The sequence below is a fragment of the Panthera uncia genome, chromosome A2, assembly GCF_023721935.1.
Source record: "Panthera uncia isolate 11264 chromosome A2, Puncia_PCG_1.0, whole genome shotgun sequence".
NCBI lineage: Eukaryota > Metazoa > Chordata > Mammalia > Carnivora > Felidae > Panthera > Panthera uncia.
In genome coordinates, this window is record NC_064816.1 from 151,496,857 (window position 1) to 151,522,301 (window position 25,445).

General features: G+C 45.3%; 1 long non-coding RNA gene across 1 annotated transcript in view; it reads left to right on the forward strand.

Annotated features, from left to right (window-relative positions):
- The window catches only part of LOC125930266 (uncharacterized), a 31,970-nt gene extending 12,853 nt beyond the window's left edge, over window positions 1-19,117 (forward strand). Inside the window, exons 2-3 of the long non-coding RNA XR_007460120.1 lie at window positions 9,567-9,673; window positions 18,043-19,117. This is a non-coding gene — a long non-coding RNA (uncharacterized LOC125930266). The remainder of the gene's footprint in view (window positions 1-9,566; window positions 9,674-18,042) is intronic.
- The last annotated feature ends 6,328 nt before the right edge of the window (window positions 19,118-25,445 follow it).

Genomic DNA, 25,445 nt, shown 5'->3' on the forward strand with positions numbered 1-25,445 from the left:
AAAGTCAATTTTAGTTTAGCTAGTATGAGAGAGGAGAGGGCTGAAACAAACTGTCAGCTTTGTCTTCTGGATTAGGCTAACAGTTTATTTGAAAAATTTACAATTTTATTGCTGGTCTAGGCTGGGAGTTCTGGGAAACTAACCTCTAGAGAGGGTTGGGATGTAGACTGGCAAAATCCACACTTTCAGTTTTAAGCTACTGGTCCTGTGGCCCAGAGATAATGTTACATTGTTGTCCTATAAAAGAATTATTTGATAAGTGTGGATCCTATTAATTGGGCAAAAATTTGATTCCTTTTAAATTTTGCTTTGAAGAACTTTTTTTTTTTTAATTTTTTTTAACATTTATTTATTTTTGGGACAGAGAGAGAGCATGAACAGGGGAGGGGCAGAGAGAGAGGGAGACACAGAATCGGAAGCAGGCTCCAGGCTCTGAGCCATCAGCCCAGAGCCCGATGCGGGGCTCGAACTCACGAACCGTGAGATCGTGACCTGAGCCGAAGTCGGTTGCTCAACCAACTGAGCCACCCAGGCACCCCGAAGAACTTTTTAATAAAAGGGATTCTAACAGGGCAATCCATACTTTTTTCTAAGTTCCAGTTAGAAAGTTACTGTTATGAATGCATACACACAGAAACGTGCATGTTTGAACATACAGATACCACCACTTGTGTTAAAAAATGAATGTACCCTTCTCCCAATAGATCCCCCAGTTTGGAAGGTATTCAGGCCATGGGTCATAAAATATGAGCGCCACCTGGTGAGGAGAAGCAGGTAACTGCATCTGTATCTTCAAGTATGCCATCAGCAGGTATATTTATCCCATATGAAATCTTAGAATATCACAGGAATAATAATCAGCACGACATGAAAGTGACAGTGATTTTCATGACTGTGAAAATGGACAGCCCGCAGCGGTGTCCCCGCAGCGACAGCCTCTGACCGGAGAGAAGGTCCTGGTGGGAAGGAAGGGAGGGAGGGGCTAGTGATGGTGTGATGAGGGCGTGTCCTACTTTCAGGCTTTGGTTCTGGACACAGGGTGGTGGTGGTTGGGGGTGCGGGTGTGGAGAAAGCAGAAACCCAAGTTGCCTAGGAGGTGCCGGCTGGGAGGAGAGGGACCATCATTGTTTGCAAGGTGTCTGTCAGGTGCAAGCTGGAGAGAGATGTGTCTCCACTCCATTCAGCCATCTTACTCTAGAGCTGCTTGTGCCATCAGAGTGGCAACTGTTTCTTTTCATTTTTCTTCCTTTTCTTCCTTCTAGTCTCCTTCCTTCCCCTCCCTCCCTGTCTTCTTCCTTTTTGTTAAACAATAATTCTCAGGAAGAACCGTTTATTAGACCAAAAACAAAACCTGTACTTATACTACTGGATGTTTCATTTACTTAGAGAGTTGTTTTTTTTAAAGCCAGAATTTATTTTTACCAAAAAATGCTCAACAGCCTTAAAAAAAAAAAAAAAAAGGTCCAAATGCCCAAAGATGCCCAGATTTAATTGAAGATAATATGAGGCGGTGTCTGTTGGTTTCTCCATTGCTAAAGCCTCAGTTTGATCCCGGTTAATTATATACCCGAGTAATTCTTCTGGTTGGGCAGTGAGAAGTTCCTCTTTATTTTGGGGAGGCACTGAAGGTTAACGGAAAGGAGTTTTAGGAGCCTTTAAATTCATATTGACTTGCAGTAGAACTCTAGGTTTCTGCCTCCTAGATACAAGACTGTGGGCATTTTTCTTACCTCTCTGAGACTTAGACTTCCTCTCATGCAAGCGGTTCATTTGCCTTCTGGGAGCACCTCCGTGTGTCGGGAGAGGGTGCGCCCAAGTGGAAGGCAGCTCCCGTAAAACCTCAGGTGGAGGCAGAAGCAGACAGCCACACAAATACAGGAGGCTGATTTTGATAGGAACAATGTCCTCCTGCCACAGGAAAAGGTGGTCTGTGTGTTGGGCCTAGTAGAATGACTTCAATAGCGTAGTTCATTCATTCATCCAACAAAAATTTATTCTGCCTTTACTATGAGGTAGGCACTGTTCCAGGTGCTGGGAAATACCTGTAAACAAGGAAAACAAAAAACTACCTGCGCTCACTGAGTTTACATTTTAGGGGGAGGAACCAGACAGTACACAAATCAATAGGTTTTTCAGATAGAGCTATTGGGAGAACTAAACAGGGAAGGGGATATGAGGAGGTCTCTGTGTATCGATGAGGTGAATTTGGCGCAGGGAATTGAAGGAGAGGAGAGAATGTGCCATACAGATTCAGATCAGAGGGAAGAAGAACCCATTGTGGCTCCAAGGCCCTGGTTGGGCACAAGCTGAGAGGTTCAGTGAAGGTCAAGGAGACCAGTGTTTCAGATGAGAGCAGGCAGCGGGGAGAGTAGGGTTAGGGACTAGAAGGGATCAGCAAATGTAGGGCATTTCATACCATTTTAAAGACTTTTTGACTTTTCCTTTGAGTGAGATGGAGACCCTGAGAAGGGGGTCAGTCAGTGAAGATTCACACTCGGACTAAGCTTTTCAAGGGGCCACTCCGGCTAGTGTGGGTGGGGGCAGGGCAGGGACAAGTTAGGAGGGTCGGTGTTGGCCCGTAGAGAGATGGGAGGGCTTGAAGCAGAGTGCAGGGGCTGGCAAAAGTCACAGAGCAGCAAAGGTTGTTTCACGCCAGGCTGGTGGCCGCCATTTGACTGTACAGGGTGGGAAGATGGCAGGCTAGGAAATGGGAGGCTGTGTGGTGTGATAGGCTCCTCTGGGGTGAGGAGAGAGAAATGGGAGATAAGCTCAATTAAGGCAGATTGGAATTAGCCTTGGTGATCAGCTTAGAGTTTGAACTTTTATTCTCTGCGTAACCCAGAGGCAGCAAAAGTAAATTTTGAGCATGGGAGCTGCATGATCAGAGATCAGGGTTTGAGCTCTGGTCGACAATGGAGGAAAGACTACAGGTGCAGAAGGAGGAATCAGAAGTAATGGTCCAGATAATGTGGTATATCTCTCAATCGAATGGGGACCCCCAAATGTGGGACAACTGATCGAGTGGAAGCCAGTGGTGTGGGCAGTGAAAGAATTCACCCAACACAGAACAAAAGAGAAGGTTATTGAATACATCTCAAGGGAGCTGAGGGCTAGATAGCAAAGGAGAGACTGTGAGGCAGTGGTGAGGGGCCACAGGTAATAGGGTGGAGTGATGGGGTAAAAGAATGTATTGAATTTCCCCCAATTTTGGTAATCTTCGGAACTGTACCTGGTTGTAATTGGTCAGTTAGGGCCTATGGGTATTTCGAGGTGGGTTGCTTAATGAGCCTGTTTGCATTCAGCTCGGTGGTCCCTATGGACCCTTTTGTCTTGATCCAGTTTCCATTGCTCAAGCCTGTTGCCTAAAAGTGGCCTCTGCAGGTAAGAAACAATAAGGGCTCAAACTTGGGCAGTGAGTGGAAAGGCTATATGAGTGACATTTTACTCACAGAATAACAGAGTGTGTTGGCCAGTTAGTCGGGGAGGTGAGGGAAGTTCACCATTTCATACAGACTCAAAGTGGCAAGAGTCACATTTTTGATTTTAGAAAACTGTATCTCTGTGGGAGTAGGTGTGCTGGAAGGAATGTCCGCCCTCTGGAAAATGCTTTAGAGAAAATGATCAATCAGTATGATATTGCTGCATATGATAAGAAACATATATTTGGTCTGGCACACAACTCCTAAAAACTTTGGAATTTCCTGTGCTAGGGGTGATAAAGGTATCTTTTGTCATTTTTTTTATTTAAAAAAATAAAAAAAAATTTTTTTATTATCTTTATTTTTGAGAGACAGAGACCGGGCACAAGTTGGGGAGGGGCAGAGAGAGAAGGAGACAGAATCTGAAGCAGGCTCCAGGCTCCGAGCTGACAGCACAGAGCCCGACATGGGGCTCGAACTGACAAACTGTGAGATCATAACCTGAGCCGAAGTCAGACACTTAGCTGACTGAGCCACCCAGGTGCCCCCCCCCCCCAATTTTTTTTAATGTTTATTCATTTCTGAGAGACAGAGCATGAGCAGGGGAGGGGGAGAGAGACACAGAATCCAAAATAGGCTCCAGGCTCTGATCTGTCAGCACAGAGCCCAACATGGGGCTCAAACCCACAGATCACCAGATCATGACCTGAGCTGAAGTCTGACGCCCAACTGACTGAGCCACCCAGGCATCCCTGTCTCTTGTCATGTTAGTGAGTGACATTTGGAAAGCTCCTAGTTCACCTGCAAGGGCTGGTTGCCAGGGGAGCCAATCCAGAGATCTGACTTCTAGTCCCACGCTGACTTCCTGGGAGGAGAGAGGGCCTGGTGGTCGAATCGATTGATCTAATCAATCATGACTATAAAACCCAAAGTAAAGGGCTTTGTGAGCTTCCAGGTTGGTGAATGCGTGGAGACGCTGGGAAGTGTGTCCAGAGACAGCATGCAAGCCCCTTCCCACACACCTTGACCTCTGCAACTCTCCCGTCTGGCTCTTCTTGAGTCATACCCTTTTATGATAAACTGCTAATCTAGTAAGCACAGTATAGTAATCTAGTAATCTAGTTTTCCTGAGTTCTATGAGGCGCCCCCTGGCAAGGAGGCAGGAGAACCTCTGATTTACAGCCCATCTGTCAGGAGTACAGGTGACAGCTTGGCCTTGCTTTGGTATCTGGAGTGGGGGGCAATCTTGTGGGACTGAGTCCACAACCTGGGGGATCTGACACTATCTTCTGGTAGACTTGCCTGGTGGTGTGGGGGAAAAGCCCACACATCAGAGTTGGGTGCAGAGTTATTGTTTGAATCAGAATGATTAGTTAGGATTTTGTTTGGTGGAGTGGGGTGTATGGCTGAGAAGACTGGGAAAAAGAGTTGGTGGTGGTAGGTAAGAGGTAGGAAACCAGGGAGGCCAGGCAGAGGCTAGTGTGGAGAGGACAAGACAGGAAGTCAAGACATGGCAGGTGCCTTCTGGAGTAGAACATGGATGAAAAATGGCCCAGACGCTTGAAGGGGACATTTATGAAGATTAGCAGTGAGGGAGGACTTGGGGTGTGGTCTCCTTCTCTCGGCTCCCCACAGAAATTAAGTCCTCATGTGGTGCTTTTGGATTCAGATTCTTGGTTTTCTTGGAAGCATAGGATGCTATGGACAGTTCCCGTGATCAGGTCAATCTTTTTGTTGGCTCTGATGCTCGGTAAGAGAATGAAATGGATGAAAATTTCAGCTATGCTGATTATTTTTCTTTTTCTCTATTTAATGTGTTCTCTTCCTGCTGTCTGCTCTTCTGAGCCCCATGTTTTGCTCTGTGCTCCTGCTCTGTGACGTAGGTTTTGCTTTATATCTCCCCACAGTCTAGCTGGGTTGAAAATAAAGGTCACTGTCTGCCGCTCCTTTGCTATCCAGCTCTCTCCCCGAGTGCCAGAATCTTCAAAGTCCTCCCTGTGGGTCTGGCCACCTGCCTAAAGGTGGTATTTGTCTGGAAGAGGTGCCCCGTTTACTCAGTTCTTCCCCTGTCTTTTATTTCCTGGTGAGCATCTGTTGTGGTACCCTCTTCCTTTATCACTTTTCCAGCTTGAAATACAGCTCTTGCTGGCATTTTGCAATTCTCAGAACCAAAGAGAAAACCAACAGATTGACAGAAAAATGGCATTAACCTCGTCATTACTGTGGTTTTTGTTACCTTCGTCGGTAAGTCGTGAGGAAGCATCGAATTGTAACTGGCCTGTAGGAACAGCAGTGAACAAGCATAATTATTGTCCAGAAACTCTCTTGACCCTTAGGGAGTCGAGAGTTTGACACCAAGAACCTTGGAGGTTCACACACAATGGAAGTGACAGAATGTCCTCATTTAATTGGGTAATCCTGACTCCCTTCTGCCTTTGATCCCCCATCCTTTCCTAGCCAGTCGACTCTAGGCAAGTCTTTGGAGGTCTCTTGGCTTTGAGCAGGTGGGGCAGGACCTTACCATGATCTCCTCACTGCCCCTCCTGTATCTTCAGTTCTATGAACTCTATTAGGTCCCAGAAACAAAGTCACGGTCCATCCAGCATAATGTCAGAAGTCCCACTCTTCATGGAAGAATTCTGAGATGCGAAGGCAATACTAAAGAAATGAGACCATATAGAAGTCAGAATGCAGCTCTTCGACATTGCTGCGTGGGAGAGTTGTGGGAGAGGTGCCGTTTTCTGCACACCTCTCCAGGTGGCCCACGGGCAGAACACCGATGGCTCTTGGAGTTCTTATATGACCCGGAACTGTGCTAAGCACTTTCCGTGTATTTCCATATAGTCTTTGTAAGAAGCCTGTGGGAGACGTTCATGTGCAGATGAGGAGGCTGCACTGCAGGAGGCCTAGTGACCCGCTCAGGTTATACGGCTAGTCACGGTGAAGGTGATCTTCCGACGCGGGTGGTGTGACACCACAGCTCATGCTCTCTGTTTAAAGCCTGTGTATCTGTGTAGACGCCAGAAATTATTTGTGTGAAGAGTTTGTTAGTGGTGGTTAGGTTCTGGGGACTCTGTGGTTTGCATTGTGTAAAAAATCAAGGAGCAGTAAAGAATGCTACTAGCTGGACACCTGGGAGAGAGGGAAGGGCAGCTGTCATGGCACACTGGTCTTGTCATCAGGGAAGCTTCTCCAGGTGTCCTGGCCCCGAGCTGCCCGTCTAAAGCATGTCTCCAGAAGGAAAGAAGGTTCCGGGCCATCACTTAAAAGCTTGACGTTCTAAAGTTGAGGGAAAAAGCCTGTTCCTTGGAGATAGGACCCTCCTCTAAGTCTGGGAGCCACAGGGCACAGGTGGTGATGTGGGGACGTGGGCGGGCGCAGCAGTGGCCAGGATGGACAGCAACAGCAGGGAGCTGAACCCTGCACAGCTGTGTGGGGGCGGGGAGGCCCGTGGGGGGCCGGGTGTGGAGATCCACAGACCAGACTGGCTGGCAGGGCACGCAGAGCCCAGTGCCATTGAGATGCGTCATTTGTCCCCAGGCCTTTGCGACCTGGAGAAATAGCTGTTACTACTCCATACAAATGTGTTGTTGTTTTTTTTTTTTAATTTTTTTTTAACGTTTATTTATTTTTGAGACAGAGAGAGACAGAGCATGAACGGGGGAGGGGCAGAGAGAGAGGGAGACACAGAATCGGAAGCAGGCTCCAGGCTCTGAGCCATCAGCCCAGAGCCCGATGCGGGGCTCGAACTCGAGGACTGCAAGATTGTGAACTGAGCTCAAGTCGGACGCTTAACCGACTGAGCCACCCAGGCGCCCCCAAATGTGTTTTATTTTATTTTTTTTCCTGTTAAGAACATCTCCTAAATTGGGCTGTGTAAACGTGCTCTTCTACTGCCCTGGCTGCCTTATCGAAGGGTGAGTTAAACATTTTTTTGTTGTACTTATTATTGACAGTGGCCTGTGAGCTCTGGAGGGCGGCTGTATTTGCTGACCATCACCACCCGCCTCAGGCGGCCCCGCTTCTTCACAGTGCCTCAGGCCCTCTACCTTATCGTAGGGAGAGTTCCCCCCAACCCTCCCGCCCCATCTTGTTCTGTGTCTGGGGTGTCCAAATGCTTAATCCAGTCTTGGTCTGGAACAGGAGGGAGCCCAGTCTCGTTCAGCACTGCCTCGACGGCTGCCTAAAATTGACCTTTCTATACTGAATGGAAGCTTAGGACCTCCTTCGTGGCTATTGGAGATAATGTGGTGCCGTCCCCCGGAGTGGCTCACTGTTGACTGGAATGCCCAACCTGGGCCAGGTTGGACCCAAGTCAGAGCTTCTGTTCCCATTTCTTGTGCAGAAGGATGCAGTGATCCAGGTGTGGCTGACCAGTGCTCAGGGGGTCAGGGCGTCACAGGCTGGGCTCAGAGCACTGGGAGCGCCCGTCACCTGTGAGTCCCTCCAGCTGATCGTTCACAAGGGGCGCTCTGAGGTTCAGGCCAGGAACACACGGGTGACGGCCAGGACAACTTGGCCATCACTTTTTTCTTTAGGAAGTTCTTTTCAGAATTTTTATTGTACCACGTTTTTTAAAATGTGTATTTATTTTTGAGAGAGAGAGAGAGAGAGACAGAGAGACAGAGCAGGAGTGGGGGAGGGGGCAGAGAGCGAGGGAGACACGGAATCTGAAGTAGGCTCCAGGCTCTGAGCTGTCAGCACAGAGCCCCACGTGGAGCTCGAACTCATGGACTGTGAGATAATGACCTGAGCTGCAGTTGGAGGTCCAACCGACTGAGCCACAAAGGCGCCCCTCTACTTTACCAATTTTTAACTATTCTATGGCTACCTGCATTCATTCTCTGTGTACACATTCAAGCATTACAAATAAAATGGAAACCTGCCTTGATCACCATTCCTGATTCTGTCCCCTCGTTATAGGCTCATTTTGTAAACTTTCAGATGTTTTTTCCATGTGTTTTTCTCTATGTGTGTATATCATATATCATTATACATGGTTTTGTGGTTTTGCGTGTATGTATATTTATATAAATTGGTATCAACAGTACATGCTGTATAAATTTCCCTGAAACAGCTTTCTTCACTCAGCTGTCTTAGAGATTCCTCCATATCAGCTTGTATAGATGCAGCTAATTCTTACAACTCTTGCAGAGTATTCCATAGTATAATGTGTCATTTTATTTAATTAAAGATACTCTGTCTGGACCAATGTCCCCTTTTTATAAAATAGTTTAGTTTAGTTTAAAATGTTGTTTATTTTATTCCCTTATTATCCTGAAATGAAATTCATAAATAATACGACTTACTTAAAACATGACTTAAGATCTATACAATGTTCTAACTGTGATATAATGCTATTAATAATCGCCATTTATAATAAAGTGATATGTTGACATGTAGATGGCTCGTGTGCACTGCCGATGACATCATAAAGTAGACAGATGCTTGCACCACGTATAGACTCAAGTGAATGCTACAGCCCCAAATGCAGACAGATTTAGGTGTGTTTGTTGTTGATTTAAGTACTTTGGGTGATGTTGCCATCGATTTCAGAATTTTTGTGAGATGACGAACAACTTGTGGTAAAGATTCAAACTTAACAAAGTTCCCACATGTCAGTTTATTTGGTAGTTCCATTCTTAGAAGAAAAGTCATCGCATATGAAAAATTGTGCAGAAGTTACTCTGTGTTTATATATAGCCGAGTTAAATTCTCGGCTCAGATATTTTTCACCTACATGAGTGTCTGGCGGGACCCCGAAGTTCTTACTGGCCGGGGGACATTCTTCATTGTGTGGGATACATCGTGGCCCCCAACAGTAAATGCCGGTAGTAACCCCAAAGACGGTACAAATCAAAACACCCACACGAGTTTCATAACTATCTTTTAGAGAGGGTCACAGTGTCCTCAGTAAGAGCTACTGATCTCTTGATGACTTTTTTCTCTCTAGATTTTTGCTGTTGTCAACAGAGCGGTGAAGAGCATCCTTATCTATGTCTTTTTATGCACATTAGAACAGTTCTTCAGGGAAAGATGAATTCCCAGGTCATTTCAGCCCAGGTGCCCTCACACGCCAGCAGGGGCATCAAGTGCAGCTTCTCTAGAAGATGGCTATTTCAGTTTCACCTCTTTCCCGTTTTCCAGGTGACTCCCAGACATGGCTCAGAGCCGGTTCCGGTTCCTGGCTTCCTCTCCATCTCTAGGAATGCAGCTTTCCTGTGGTGTCGGTCGTTGGTACCTGTCCCTCCGAGGTAGGTGGCACACTCATGGTTTCAAAGAGCCCACCTTCCTCCTCCAGAGAGGCTCTCCTCTGTACGTGCGTCTCGTCTACCATAATTTACCTCACAATTTCTGCCGTGAGGGGTGACCTCTGGTGGGGCACCCTGCTGGTGGGGATGCCACCACTTGCCCAAATGTCAAGTTCAAAACAGGAGTAAAATATCAAGAACTATTATTAGGTTGATTTTTTAAAATTAATGCATTTTAACCGTGCACATTGAAAATTATGAATAGCTTGAAGATGTTTCTCAGGGAGCTGGTGAAGCGGGACTTGTTCCCAGAGAGACTGACGGGGAAAAAAAGGAGGTAGAAGATCCCAGATAGTGACTGGGAAAGAGAGAGGAGGGCCAGAAATGTGGACGTTCAGGCTGGCAGGGCACTTTGAGGACACGTCGTCTAATTTTTAATGCCCATTCCATGAGAGAGACCCCTCTGAAAAGCCTCAGGTGCAGCAGGTGCGGCTGCCTGTTCTAAGAGAGAGAAGCAGGGTTCCAAAACGTGACAAGAAGCTGTTAAAAGACTTGGGATTTGTTCATAAGTAAGGGATAGAAAAGGCAGTTTTTTTGTAAATGAGGAAAGACTTTGGGGCAGGAGTGTTGTGGGAATGAGTTTCCCTTCAGGAAAGGAAACGAGTAGACCGACAGCAAGGAGTTTGCGTTGTGTTTCTTTTGCTTTGTCTGCGTTATCTTTCCTGGGTTGTGCCTCTGTTACTAAATGACTGATATATAGGGCTTAGTATTGGACAAAAATGTTTTTGTATATATTGCCTCATCTAACGTTCCACATATTTGCAAGTATTTATTATTACAGTTGTATATACCAAGGTGGAAAAAGAGGAGGAGACAATTGTGGGTTACAGGTTGAGAAAGTGACAGAAATAAAATCAAGCCCAGGGCTTCCAAATCTAAATTATGTGCCCTTTACAACAAACCAGGCCTGAATTAATTTAAACTTGTGGAATGTTATGGTGAGCATTGTATTTTTATAGCTTTCTTTGGAATGTCATGATGTTTTCTTAGATTCTCTGATGTTTACCTGCATGGGTGTATTTACTCATTGTCCCTGTTGGTAAATAAGAAATATTATGAGGAAGAGGAGGAACAGGAAGATGAGAAGACACTTGTTCAGTACTCCACACAGCAATCTTGATTCAGAAATTTGAGACTCAGTCGCTGAAAAATGGCAAGGAGATGGCTTGTTTGGCTTGTTCCTTTGGCCCCACCAGGCGATGGAAACGTGGCACGATGATGTGGTGTCCCGATCTTCCATTCCGGGCAAAGGCTCGGTGGCAACAGCTTCGCTGTGTTTTTCTGAGGAAAAACACAAAGGTATAGACAGTGAATCTAATAATAGAGAGCAAAATCTAGAGCACATATGGTATCCTCGAATAAGATGAGATGAGAAAATGATGTATGCAAATATGCTTAGCATAATGCCAGCCACATAATAGGTTTTCAATGAATGTGATTCAATATGAGATTGTATTTCTTTCCTAGAGTTCCCTACTTCATACCTTGTTGATTAAAAAAAAAAAAAAAATCTCTCCTCTGACTTTTATTACCATGGTCTGATGGGGAAAAATGAACCAATCTACTAAGCTACCTACCTGGGAGCCCAGTACCCAGCCCCTCCTGGGTCCACATCCCCTCACCCAGTGTTCCTGCAGCCATCCCACAGTGCTTGCCTAGCTCTACCCAGTTGGAAACTCTCCACTGCAATCCCTCTATTTCCTTCACTTCTGCACACGCAAAGTGATTGGAGCTTTCTGAGGGGATTGTCAGGAGTTGCTGGATGATTGGGAATGTGTTTTTAAACACCTCTATTGAGTTTTTTGGTTTTTTTTTTGTTTTGTTTTGTTTTTTGTTGTTTTTTAGTTTTATTTATTTTTTGAGATAGAAAGAGAAAGGGGGAGAGAGAATCCCAGGCGGGCTCTGCGCTGACAGCGTGGAGCCTGAAGTGAAGCTTGATCCTGTGAACCGCGAGATCATGACCTGAGCTGAAACCAAGAGCCGGACGCTCAGCCGACTGAGTCATCCAGGCGCCCCTTCCTTTATTGGGTTTAAGAAGAAACCTGTGAGATCCCATATCGTGGTGGGAGCATAGTGGGTGTTATGTTCTTCATTTGCCTCTTTATTTTATCCACCAGTTCCCAGGACTGTCTCACCCCTGATCGTGGTATATAGGTCAGCACATTTTGGCCTCCTCCTAGGAAGCGTTTCATAATCTGCTACCACCAACACTCCCTTTATCCCTCATGCCCTCTGGAAGGTGTATGATGAATGCTGGGTGGGGGCTGTTTGAGGATCTCAGGAGGGACGAGATGGAGGGATGTGAAGAGAGAAAAGTTAGAAGAATAATCACCGTTTGAAAAATGGGAAATCTGAGATGATGATTTTTTCTAGAAGAATGATTAAGCCATTTTAGAAACATGACTCATATATTGACTTCTGCCCTTTTTCCTCCAAATGATTATGAAAAACACATACTTGGAAGATTTTAATAAGATTATGAGTAATATTAGATCATTCTAATTCCTGTTTATGGAGGACAGCAGTCCAATACTTAACTGCAAGAGGAAAATGAATCTGTGCTTCTAGGAAGCACTGCTGTTTACAAAAACCAAGGAGGATTAGTTTGGGTATATTCACTCGTAGGCCTCTGCTTGTTATCTTCTCTCATTTTTTTTTCTTAAGATTTCATCAAAGTTGTATATACAACTTTGTATATACTAGATGTTTGTATACAATATAAACATCTAGTTTAAAGAGCTAGATGTTTCCACCATTTGTTTTAAGTTTATTTATTTATTTTGAGAGAGTGCATGGGAGGGGCAGGGTGAGAGAGAGAGAGAGAGAGAGAATATCCCAAGCAGGCTCTGCACTGTCAGTGTGGAACCTGATGCAGGGTTCCATCTCACAAACTGTGAGATCATGACCTGAGCCGAAATCAAGAGTGGGATGCTTAACTGACTGAGCCACCCAGGCACCCCTCTGCCAGTGTTTTGAAAAACAGTGGTTCTTGTTCCCATTCTCTTTCAAACCGCTCTTTCCCAAAGCAGCTGCTTTCACTGCCTTTAGCTGTGTGTGTGTGTGTGTGTGTGTGTGTGTGTGTGTGTGTGTGTGTGAATTATATGCTTGTACTGCTACTTTTGATTTCTCAATCTCGGGCATACTTTCCACTATAGAACATGAAAACATAGTTCTTCTTCACCCTGTTTCCATGGCAGACCTTTTCCGTCTCACTTTTCAATGTAGTTTTATTGCAGTGTTGGCTAAATCGATGTTCAGTATTTGAAGTGTTATGACTGTCACATAATAAGAAATACACATTTGGTCCCTGCCTCTGGTTTCTGACACAGACCTACTAAAACCCTTGTAATTTCCTGAGTGTAGGGGTGCTAGGAGCATCTTTTGTTCCAACATATAGTCTTTGACCCCAGTTCCTGAGCAAGAGCTTCTAAGACCCTTGGAATCTCAGGAGCGATCGGAATGTTCTTTTGATGCAAATGACAAGACTGTTGGCTGGCAGCCCCTACCTTCAGAATATGGAGCTGGTGCCAGAAAGACCCAGACTCCTCTACAACGTTGGCACTTGCAGCCCCACCTCAAACCTCTGGAGACTGAGTCAATCACTGGTGGTCCGTGATCTAATCAGTTGTACCTCCATAACCAAACCACCATAAAAACCCTAATCAAGGAGTTTCTGAGAGCTCCTTGGTTGGTGAACACACCCAGATGCCAGGTAGTGAACCCCAGCTCCACAGAGACAGAGAAATTCCTGCACTTGGAACTCTTCTGGGTCTCACCCTATATATATTTTCATCTGGCCATTCATCTAAATCATTTGTAATAAATGAGTAAATATAAGAAAGTATTTCTGAGTTTTGTGATATCCTAAATCAAGTTATTGAACCTGAGGAGGATGTGTGGGAAACTCCAATTTAGGGCTGGTTGGTCAGATGTACGAGTGACAACCTGAGGCTTGAGACTGGCATCTGAAGTGGGGTGTGGTCTTGGGACTGAGCCCTTAACCTGTGGGTCTGCATGAACTTTGAGTAAGTAGTGTTGGAATTGAATTGTAGGCACCCAGTTGATGTCTGGAGAATTGGAGAATTGTGGTATGAGAACCCCCCCAACCTCCACCCCCAATTTGGTGTCTGCTGTGCGTAGAGAAACAAGTTTTCTTTTAAATGACGAGGTAAATGCTATTCATGGCGGACCTGTGGATTCCACAATTACTTTTTCTTTCCCTACAAACTTTTTAAAAAAATTTTTATGTTTATTTATTTTTGAGAGGGAGGGAGAGACAGAGCGTGAGCAGGGTAGGGGCAGAGAGAGAGGGAGACACAGAATCCGAAGCAGGCTCCAGGCCCTGAGCTTTCAGCACAGAGCCTGACACGGGGCTCGAACTCACCAACTGCGAGATCATGACCTGAGCCGAAGTCGGACGCTCAGCCAACTGAGCCACCCAGGTGCCCCTTTCCCTACAAACTTTTGTTTTCTGTTGAGTTAATAATTGCCTCATTACATTTGCTTTTAGCTTTCAGACTTTTCATCGGTGGTCTAAATCCTTCTCAGCAATTTTGGAAACGTTTAGTAGTCTAAGATTTTATTTGCCTGAGAGCGTCTCTCGTGGGGCCTCTCATTTTGTTCCAGTTTGGAATTGCCCCTGATGTTTGGTGCACCTCCTTTCCCCCTGAGGTCAGCCCTTCCAGTTAGTTGTCCTGGGGACCCCCTAGGCCTGTGTCCCTTCCTGGACCTTTATCGTCTGTACTCCATGCCTTCCTTTATCGTGATACCCTCTAGCTTCGGAGGAGTGGTTCCCAGGGAAGGATTACACAGAAAGTAAACTGTGTGAGACTTTGCTTATCTGAAAAGTCCTTATTTTTTCCTTGTACTTGAGTGTCCAGATAGGAAGTTCTAGGTTAGAGATGATTGTTGCAGTGCCTTCTAGCTTCCAAAGTTACCTTTTAAAAGTCTAAAAAATACTCGAATTGCTAATATTTTGAAAGTGGTGTCTTCCTTACTTCTTGCCCTCCTGAGAAGCTTCTAGGATCTTCTCTTTGTTTTGTTTTTATTATTTTTTAAAAATATTTTTTAAGTTTTTTTTTTTTTTTAGTTAGAGAGAGTGAGTGGGAGAGGGACAGAGAGAGAGGAAGAGAGAATCCCAAGCAGACTCCACACTGTCAGCGTGGAGCCCACCTTGGAGCTGGAACTCTCAAACCCACGAGATGATGACCTGAGCCAAAACCAAGAGTCGTCCGCTCATCCGACCGAACCTCCCAGGTGCCCCAGCTCTTCTCTTTATGTTCGGTCTTCTGAAACTTTATGGTGACCCAGATACTTGGAGGGCCCTTTTAATAGGAAAGCTTATGTCCTGTAGTTCCGGGAATTTTTCTTCACGGTTATTTTGTTGACAGGGTTTTCCCTTCCATTTATTCTTTCTCTCCTTTTGGAATCTCTGTTAGTTGGATACTGGGTATCCTGGATTAGCATTCTCTTTGTTTTTCACCTACAGTTTTTTTTTTTTTTTTGGCTCTGCTTTCTAAGATATTTTATAAATTTTATCTTCCACTTTTTTATATTTAATGTTTACTTACTGATTTGGAGAGAGAGAGAGAGGGTGCGTGAGTGGGGGAGGAGCAGAGGGAGAGAGACAGAGACAGACAGACAGAGAGAGAGAGAGAGAGAGAGAGAGAGAGAGAGAATCCCAAGCAGGCTCCACGCTCAGTGCTCGGTCCTGAGCTGGACACAGAGCTTCATCTCCGGACTCAGAGATCACGGCCTGAGCTGATACTAAGAGTTGGACGCTTAACCGACTGAGCCACCCAGGTGCCCCTTATCTTCATCTCTTATATTGAGTTTTTTAAAAAAATTTTTTGAATGTTTATTTTTGAGGGAGAGAAAGAGAGACAGAGTGTGAGTGGGGGAGGGGCAGGGAGAGAGGGGACAGAGGATCCGAAGCGGGCTTTGCACTAACACCAGAGAGCCTGTTTTGGGGCTTGAACTCACGAGTCGTGAGATCATGACCTGAGCCGAAGTCGGACGCTTAGCTGACTGAGCCATGCAGGCACCCCTCTCATACTGAGTTTTTAATTTCAGATATCATGTTTTTTATTTGAGAGCAATTTTAAAAATTAAAAAAATATTTAATATTTCCTTTTAATAACATCTTGTTATATTGTATGGTTGTGTTGGAGTCTCTGAACTCTCTGAGAATATGGATTTTGGGGAGGAAATGTTTTTTTCCTCCATGCATTGATGGTTTCCCCACAAATAGCTTTTCTGTTGCTTTATTTTTGTCTTATCCCCCACCTTTTCTCGGATACTGCAGACTCAAGCTGAGTGAATGGAAGGGCTGAGTAGAGACTGTGAACTTGTGAATGGAACTTGTTTGCTCCAGGCTTCACTGTAGAGTGAGTGGCTGGGCTAATTATTTGAGGAATCTCTGATTATCAGTGTCTTTAGATCGTCCTCTTGGAATGCTTGGATTCTTAGAAAAGTCTACACTCATTTTGTGCCTGGAATCGCCTGGAATCGGAAGGCCCGGGTGGTGGTGTTCTGGAAGCCAAGGGAGGGAAGAATGTTTGTTTAGCTGATGGTGTCTGTTTTCAGTGCACCCTTGCCTCAGATGTGTTTGGTGTTCACCCAGAAGATCCTGTTTTGTCCTTTCTGGAGAATAACCTCCAGTCTTTCCCTAGGGCTGGGGAGGAGTGGTTGCCCAGTTATGCAAAAGGGGAGAAGTGATCTGGGAATCTGAATCTTAAACTGACTTACAACCAGTGCTTAGCAGTTTTTCTCCAGAGGCACCTGGTACTGAAAATCCTGAGTAAAAGTCAGGTTAGTTCTTGACTTTTCCTTCTGTTTACATAGGATTTGGTTTTCTCAGATCTGCTACGTTTTTGGCTACTCCTCCATCTACTTTCCAGTGTTGTTTTTTTTTTTTTTTTTCCTCCCCTCATTGTGTTAATATAGATTGAAGACTTGAAAAGTAGTTTCTAAAAATCTCTGTACAGTCAACTTAGAAGAGTTTGGGGAGGGGTGAAAGAAGATGCAGGGATTTAATGTCTTTTCCTCTTGATGACCTTTGATCTAGGACATCAGCTCCAAATTTGCTTTTTGTAGTGGAGTCCTATCTTATTATTTGTTTAAGTTTATTTATTTTGAGAGAGAGAGAAGCAGTGGGGAAGGGGCAGAGAGAGGGGTGGGGCACAGAGGATCCAAAGCAGGTTCTGTGCTGACAGCAGCAAGCCACAAAATCATGACCTGAGTCGAAGTCTGATGCTTAACTGGCTGAGCCACCCGGGCACCCCTGGAGGCCTGTCTTTAACTGAGATCTCACACAGAACTTGTGTGTGTGTGTGTGTGTGTGTGTGTGTGTACATCTATGAACTAGATATAGGTAAAGCTGCTCTGTTGGAAGTGGAGGTGAGAGCCTGTGGCTGCACTTCTCAGTTCTCATCTTGCCCCTTCTCTACCATGAGAACGCCCTGCAAGGCATGGTTTGCAAACCTCTGATTGAGGAATTGAGCATATCTATCCCTCTAGCAGATGTTGGACATTTGAGTGAAGTTTATGGCATTATGGAAGAGCATTGATTTATCCCTTTAGAGATTAATTTTATTGCTCCTCATTGCTCAAATGGTGCATGTCAGAGAAAAAAAAGACTATTCTAAGATTTTTTGAACTTGAATAAAATTGGACTCTGAACCTCCTTGCAGGCTTTTTTTTTTTTTTATGTTTATTTATTTTTGAAGGAGAGAGAGACAGAGTGTGAGTGGGAGAGGGGCAGAAAGAGAGAGAGAGAGAGAGAGAGAGAGAGAGAGAAAGACAGAATCTGAAGCAGGCTCCAGGCTCTGAGCTGTCAGCACAGAGCCTGACGCGGGGCTTGAACTCACCGCGAGATCATGACCTGAGCCGAAGCCGGATGCTCAACCAACTGAGCCACCCAGGTGCCCCTAGGTGAACTTTTTTATAAAAATAGCTTTAAAATGCTATTTTTTTTTGTTTTCTGAGGAAAGTGCATAAATTTACCTGAAAATTAAGCAATATTTAATTATTTTTTCACATTTTGATAATTGAAGATGTAAGCTCTCAGATTTACTTTTAGAAAGCTAAGATTCCGCTTTACACTGGATTGCCACTAGATTCAATGTTTCACTGAAGAATATTTACCTGACTGAATGAGTGAGAAGGGGCCTGTGGGGCCAGAAAACTATTGGGAGTTTATTATGCATGGAAATCATGATTAAATTCGTGCTTGATTTATCTTTGTGTTTATGCACAGTCTAGCCTTTAAAAACATTGTTATTTCCTTCCTGCTCCACCTTTCCCTGGCACAGGCCATGAATTACCTGTCGAAACCATGGAAGAATCTGGAAGTATTTGCACACCGCAGGTCACTCAAAGGTCCAGTGGGGAATGGACACCAAGATTGACAAATGCTGTTAAATGAAATATGTATTTTCACGTGTCAGTAAGGTGACTCAGCGCATTTTTTAACGTAATAAGAAAAAATAAAAAAAACCCCTCCCTAATGAACAGAAGCCAAAACAATACTAGTGTCGAGTCAAAATGAAGGAAGTGGAAATAGGTCTCTTCAGAATCGTCCTGCCATTATGTGTTGACACCAGCATAATTTCACAGGGGACTCAGGCATCATGCTAAAGTTTTTTTGCCAATTGTGCTACAGAAAAGGATTCATCAGTTTTATTTTCAGGCAAGAGACACCTTTAGAAAACAGAAATGTGATCCAAACTGGTGAGAAACACCTCATATTTCGACTGGGGTTGCACATCGGAAAGACTCTCAAAAACAATGAAAAGAGTTGTCTTGCTTGTGGAGGCCGACTCCTTTGGAGGCCGACTCTGCATGGGACGCGGGACCTCTCTAGGATGCATCTTGTGGAGCCCTGAGAGGTGGATGAAGGGGTGCCAGTGGAAGGAAAGGCACCCTCTCCACCTGCTTGCAGAGGAGTGTGTAAACAAGAGAGAACGTCACCTTGTAGTGCCATCAACCGTAGAAAGGGAAGCGTCCTGAGAAAAACCAGTTCTGGCACAGGATCTGCTTTGATGACTGGGGAAGTCCTGAGGTTGACTGTGAGCACGCTGGGGACACTCGGTTACACGTGATCCCAGCAGGGCGTGTGTGCCATGGCCTCAACTTGATTCTTGATGACATCATGAAGCCGGCCTTTCACCAGAGGATTCCAAGAAGAGCCACAATATTGTGAAACGTGCAGGAGCCATTCAGGGCTGCCGTCTTCAAGGAGAAGCCTGGGGAAAAACACGCAAAGAACTAAATCAAGTCACTGAAGCCGTGTTGCACAACCATTGATCAGAGTGGATTATCTGTTCTGTGGCGATATTTTGAGAAAATGGAAGCAGCCCTTCAAGTAAATGCCATATTTGAGACGGAGCCAAACCTCTTTTCCCTGAGGTCTCTGTAAATGTTTATCTTCGCCGTTACTGTCTTTCATCTTTCACAGTAGACCTCTCACTGTGGAGTCTTGAAGTGAGACCATGTCAATTGTGAGTGGCCTTGGGGAGGACCATGGCTCCAGGACCTTTGATATTGGAAGGGGAGACTCCTTTCCCTCTTCCTCTACTTGCACCTCTGCTTCCTTCTACCCTCCTCTCTTCCTTCTTTCCCCTTGGCTCTTTTCTTTTTTCTTTAAAAAAAAACTTTTTTTAATATTTATTTATTGTTGAGAGACAGAGACAGAACATGAGCATGGGAGGGGCAGAGAGAGGGAGAGACACAGAATCCAAAGCAGGCTCCAGGCTCTGAGCTGTCAGCACAGAGCCCGACACGGGGCTCGAACTCACTGCGAGATCATGACCTGAACCAAAGCCGGACAGGTAACCAACTGAGCCACCCAGGCACCTTCCCTCCCTTGGCTCTTTTCTTTTTCGTGTTCCTAAGCATTCTTGCCCCTTTAAAACCCACCTTAGTTGGTTTCTTCTTCATTGCTCCCTGATCTGAACCAGTGTCCCTGTGTGGTTGGTGGTGGAGACAAAATGTAATGTGTGCAACCACCTTGTAAATGGCAAGGTGTTCCTAACAGGTTGCTTGTTATTCTCTTATTGTCCCCTCCCCACCAAATCCCCACCCAGTGGGCTCATTCTGAGCTCCTTTTGTCATCCGGACTCTTGCTTCCCTGCCTCCTGTTGTGTCTGTTCAGGATCTGCTCTCCCAGTTTCCCTTCTCTTTCTCTTCTTCTCACGACTTACCTTCTTTGGAAAAGAGTTAATTTTGGTTTGCCGAGCACATTGAAGCTAAGACATTAATGGCTAACAGATTTGATGCTAACATGTCGGGGAAGGTCACATTTTAACTGGAGACTCCTCAAACTTCAAAATAGAGCCTCCAGTGAAATTCTGGGCAGCATGAACAGTCAGTGGAAGAGAAAATGAGCCTTTTCCTGGTGCTTGTGCATATGAAGAACTTCTTACTCCACCCATTCAAGATTTGGGCCTTAATGTAATGTGTACAGGCTACTGAATAAAATACCAAACAGGGACATGAAGGGTCCAGGAAGTTTTGGTTGGGGGAGCCAAACAAGGATTAGAGCATCTTTTAAGGAAAAGTTAGGAAAGAAACAGTATGGTTAAGAAATAAAGTACAAAGTATGAGTATTTTCAATCACCCCTGGAGCCTCTCTTCTGTTAATATCTCCCTGCCTTGGACTCTGGTAAGGAACAGGCAAATACAGGTTAGGCAAATAGACACAGGGAGTCATTGAGCTGGGAGTGATTCTTACGCCAAGAGAGATCACAGGGATCCTCTTTTCAAATCCTGGGGGACTGGAGGTGTTTGCTGGCAGGTAGGCTTTTGCATGAATCCAAGGAGAGAGCTCTCTGGATCCCTGGTCTCAATAGGGTGGCTTGGCCAGAGAAGCCGTTTTTCCCTGTGGATGCATCCCAGTTTGATCAGAACCTCCTGGAGAGGATGCCCTCACCTGCATTGATCTTCACGGTCATCTTCTTCCTGGAGTCACTGGCTGCAATGTTGCAGAATGGCTTCATGGTTACTGTGCTGGGCAGGGAGTGGGTGCGATGCCGGTTGCTGCCCGCGAGTGACATGATTGTGGCCTCCTTGGCCGCCTCCCGGTTCTGCCTGCATGGGTGGCCATCCTGAACAACCTCTTCACCTTCTTTGATTTTCGTTCCATAATGGACTATTTCAGCATCCTCTGGAGCTTCTTCAATACTCTCTCTTCCTGGCTCACCGCCTGGCTTGCTGTCTTCTGTGTAAAGACCTCCATCTTCCCCCACCCTGTCTTCTCCTGGCTGAGGTGGAGGATTTCTCAGTCAGTGCCCAGGCTGCTGCTGGGTTCCCTGCTCATGGCTGGTCTGGTGGTCATCTCATCAACCATTGGGACTATATTTCCTGTGCAGGTGACTGCCTCCCAGAATTCCCAAGGAAACAGGACCCTGGCTGATAGACTACAGAGCTATTGGCGCTTTTTTCATCCTCATGCAATGCTTATGTGGTTGATCCCATGATCCCATTCCTTCTGTTCTTGGCGTCCACGCTTTTGCTCATGTGCTCCCTGCATCGGCACTTGGGGCAGATGAGGGATCATAGACTGGGTCCATGTGATCCCAGCACCCAGGCTCACATCGTGGCCCTGAAGTCACTTTCCTTCTTCCTTGTCTTCTATACATCATATTTTCTGTCCCTGATTGTCGTTACTATGAAAATCGCAACCTTCCAGGGTCACTGGTGCTGGGCCTGGGAAGTGGTGACCTACACAGGTATCTGTCTGCACTCCAGCATCCTGATGCTAAGCAGCCCCAAGCTGAGAAAGGCCCTGAGGACCAGGCTTTGGAGAGCTCTGGACAAAGGCGGGTTTATCTCAAGTTATCAGTATCAATTACCACTACCAGTAGATAAGCCTGTAAGTGGCTAGAACCCCCAAAGTTTGGGCACTGTCCTTTTCTCTTTTCATTTCCTTCTTACTTTCCTGTTCCTTCCATGCTGCATTAGCTTTTTTTGTACCCTGTTTTGTTCCTGCACTGCTCCAGGTCCCCAGTTTGGGTCCGAAACCCCTGTGGGCTGGGATGGTGGCCTCATTGCCTCACAGACCTCTCGTACCTTCTGTATGAGCAGCCATAACAGATTTTTCCAAGCATCATTTTGGTCTGTACCTCTTTACAGAGACCTGTAATGGTTGTCGGTTATCTCTGTGGTCAACCTGAAGTGTTTTTTAATGGTGGCATAGATTGTCCCACACCATCCCACACACCACTGCCCTCCTTTATTACTGCTCTGCTGTCAGCTCGGTCTCTCCACTCCAGCCCAGTAATTTGGCCCATCTGGAACTTCCTTCTTTCCTTTGTCTGCCATTCTTGGCCATTCCCTTCTTTTGTGCCCTGCTTATGACTGATTCCACCCAGCCTTTTCAATGTGGTCCCATGAAAGGCTGAGGGTATATATGAGTTTTGTGCCATTCTAGGCCCTGCCCATGATTTTGTGTGTTTGCTAAATGTTTAATTAAAAGGAATTGTCTGATGTGGAAATGCTTTTAGGTTTTGGCCAACAGAAGACAGAGAAGGAAAACAAAATAAATTTGCTGTAGTTCTTAATTTTGATAATCCTGCCTTTCCTCTCTCTTCACCCAGGAGGTGGGTCCTGAATGCCAGTGCCTAGCATGGTAGTCTCCACATTGGGTGTTTGCCTCTCTGAGTTGTGTGCACAATGATCCACTGAATGTGCAGAGAAAAGTGGGGCAACTCTCTAATTTGCATTTACTTTTATTTCATCCTTTTAGTTCCTGTTTTTTTTTTTGTGTGTATATTTTATGATATACAGAATGTATTAGTAAAGTAGTACATGCAAGTAATTAAATAAAGGCACATATGCTTGGATGCATGCTCATAAACTTTTTTTTGGCTGATGGAATTTGCTTTAGAAATGTATGGAGACCAAAAAACTAGAAAAGGGTTGGGTAGGGGCAGTGAAGGCAAGAGCATCAGGGGTGTCTGTCTCTGCCATCCCTTCTACTCACCTGGAAGCATCTGGAAGACTGCCTTTCCCCGTGCAGAGCTCCAGAACTTTACTGAATGTCTTGGGTGGGGAGGGAATGGTGGTGCAACTCCCATGTCCTGTAACATGTTCATAGCCCTTTGAGTTAGGCCAGGTCTCGTGGGCTTATCTCAGGACTTCTTGATTGGTTGATGTTCTTAGCCTCCCTCTCCTAGCTTTTAGCTCTGAAGAGTCCCCCAAACATTTGGTGGCTCCCATCTTGACCAAAAACACAACCCAGTAGCTCATCCTGATTTTTGAGGGTTTCTGTGAACTCTTCCCGGCCTGCCTTTTCATCCTGGTAGGCCACCATTCCCTTAGCCATAGTCAGACTTACCAGATTATTCCTGAGACATAACGGTAGCTCTACCTCCTTCACTGACTCACATCTCCTTTACAACATACAAGACGGCGTCTTTGTTGTCCCGCAGTGAAGCCTCTGCTGCTGCTGCTGCTGCTGCTGAGCTCTTCGAATTCTTGGGGTGGGAATAGGAGGCCGTGTAACATTTCCAACTGCAGCCTGGGAATCCTCCCTTTTCATCCCTGTCAGAGTCCTGAGGTACGTGTTTCCCACGTAGAGAATGTACTCGGGATTCCTGCCCGTACCACCCCCATGATGACACATACAAAGACCAGCTGTGAAAACTTGCAAATTCTCAGATTTGGCTTCCACCTTAGAAGATAAATTTGAATGTGGGAAAATAAATTGCAACGAATGAAACCAAAAAGCACAAACAACAAAAGAATCACCATAAAACACTGCATATTTATATACAAACGATTATTTACCTATTTGGATTAACTTAATCTGCAATAAGATGTGGCCAGTTAGTGTTGTGGTTGATGACTGGTACATGAAAACACTTTGAGGGCGGGTACCTAGTTTACTGTTGTAGCTCCAGTGCCTTTCACAGGGTCCTTATGACATAGGAGATGCCTCATGAATTGTTGTCGAGTGAATTGAAGGTTAGCACACGTCCTTCCCATAGTATAAGCTATCAAAGATGGAGGTGGTGGGTGGGAAGGATGAGATTCCATACTGAGAGGTTTGTGGCTGGCCAGACTCCGGAGCTGTGAACTCAAAGTTTGCCCCATTGCTCCAAGGTCCAATAGGCAATGGCCAAATGTCAGCCAGGGGAATAAGGCTAACGAAGAGAGCAGTTGGGAATTTTATCTCCTGAACATTTGCATCTTCACAGAAGGGCAGGGTGAACAAAATACCTTAGTTCCCCATCTCTCCTTTTTCCGGGAACCTAGTATTCACCATAGCAAGGGCTCTGTGTTGGAAGGAGATTTCCACCTGTGTCTTTGTCCCAGGTGGACTGGAAAGTGGAAAGAGATGTGTTTTCTGCATTCTAGTCTCCCTTTGTAGGGTTCTGTGCATGGAACTGGAAGGACACGGTGCTGGCCAGAAGAGGGGTGCACTATAAAATACTCCCACAGGTTCATGTTACTTGACCCTGAGCCTTCAATACATACTGCCATATATGACCCCAAACTATTTCTGCTTGCCTGTCTCCCTGTAGACACATTAATCAGCTAAAATTCACCTGGATAAGTAAGTACTCCCTTAATTGCTGGGTGTTTTTTGTTTGTTTGTTTTGTTGTTTTTTTTGTTTTTTTACTCTTTGAAATCATTCCTATGAAAAATATAATCTTTGCTTATTCTGCCTTCCTCTGGCCAAAGTAGATGGTCCAAGATTTGGTGCTCTGACCTCTGCTGCATCCCTGATGCTCTCCTGACCTTTCCTTGGACTACTTGTCCCTCCACAGGATGGATGGAATGACAGGTAGTTATTGTAATAACAGTTGTCATCATCACCCTAATTCTGTCTTGTGCTGGTGCAGATTTATAGTAGAGAGATATATCCACATGTATTTGTGATCCATATATTTTATAGGTGAAGAAAGAGGGCTTCAGAAATGTTAAATGACTAGACTGAAGAGCCACAGATAGTGATTGTGACAAGACTCAAAATCTGGTCTCTGACTTCAGCTGGGGATGAAGGAGATCAGAGTCAAGAATGTGTTCTAACTGTGGCAGAGATCCCTGGTCTTAGAATCAGCTTGGGTCTCGGTCTTTCCTCCATGTAACTATGACCTTAGCTGAGACTCTTAATCTATACTTTGAGGCCTCATTTCTTTCTTGTATAAAATTATTTTCATGTTTTATTTCACTCTAAAAACTGAGATTCTAGTCATAGATTCTTGTTCAATCTTGAGTTAGAACAGATGATACTTGTGGCTCCTGGGTGGTTCAGTCAGTTAAGTGTCCAACTTTGGCTCAGGTCACGATCTTGCGGTTTGTGGATTTGAGCCCTGCGTCAGGCTCTGTGCTGACAGCTCAGAGCCTAGAGCCTGCTTTGGATTCTGTGTCTCCCTCTGTCTCTGCCCCTCCCCCACTCATTCTCTGTCTTTCTCTGTCTCTCAAAAATGAATAAAAACATTAAAAAATTAAAAAAAAAGAACAGATGATACTTGGGGCACCTGGCTGGCTCAGTTGGAAGAGCGTGCAACTCTTGATCTTGGGGTCATGTGTTTGAGCCCCATGTTGGGTGTAGAGCTTTACTTTAAAAAAAAACAAAAAAGGGGCGCCTGGGTGGCTTGGTTGGTTAAGTGTCCGACTTCGGCTCAGGTCATGATCTCACGGTCCGTGAGTTTGAGCCCCGCGTCGGGCTCTGTGCTGACAGCTCAGAGCCTGGAGCCTGTTTCAGGT